At 34.8% G+C, this 617-nt stretch overlaps 1 non-coding gene across 1 annotated transcript; it reads left to right on the plus strand.

Annotated features, from left to right (window-relative positions):
* Window positions 1-299: 299 nt before the first annotated feature.
* LOC129478179 (small nucleolar RNA U13) lies at window positions 300-403 on the plus strand. The gene has a single exon (XR_008656333.1). It is a non-coding gene; the product is annotated as a small nucleolar RNA U13 (small nucleolar RNA).
* Window positions 404-617: the final 214 nt, after the last annotated feature.

A 617-nucleotide genomic window follows, 5' to 3' on the forward strand; every position in this document is an offset into this window, starting at 1 on the left:
CTACTTGGGAGGCTGAGGCACGAGAATCATTTGAACCCAAGAGGCAGAGGTTGCAGTGAGCCAAGATCATGCTACTGCACTCCAGCCTGAGTGACAGAGCAAGACTCTGTCTCAGAAAAATAAAAAAAGCAAGGCACAGATAAGAGTGGATAATATGACCCCATTTTTGTTAACATATAGAGTATATATTATGTACTGTACATAGTATATTTGGGGTACATACATATATGTATACACATACATATATATATATTTGCGTGTGTGTGTGTGTAATATGTATCTGAAAGAGTACATATTAGATCCTTTTGTAGTTCATGAGCAAGATGATTGGGTGATCACGCACATGTGTGAGATGTGCCACCCTGGAACCTTGTTAAAACATTGGCATATTACCCATCTGATAGGAAAAAACATATGAAACTAATAATTGTGGCCTCTGGGAATGGAATTATGGGAAGTTTTCACTTTCCACTTTATCACTTTTCATATTGTTGAATTTTTTTAAGCATGAATTACTTTTATAATCAGAAGAAAAAGCAGTAAGATATTCAATTTTTGGGGGAAAAAAGAGTACAGATTTCATATGTGAAAGGAAAACATCTACTATTTTAAAATTA

Source organism: Symphalangus syndactylus, chromosome 2 (genome assembly GCF_028878055.3).
Source record: "Symphalangus syndactylus isolate Jambi chromosome 2, NHGRI_mSymSyn1-v2.1_pri, whole genome shotgun sequence".
NCBI classification, from domain to species: Eukaryota; Metazoa; Chordata; class Mammalia; order Primates; family Hylobatidae; genus Symphalangus; species Symphalangus syndactylus.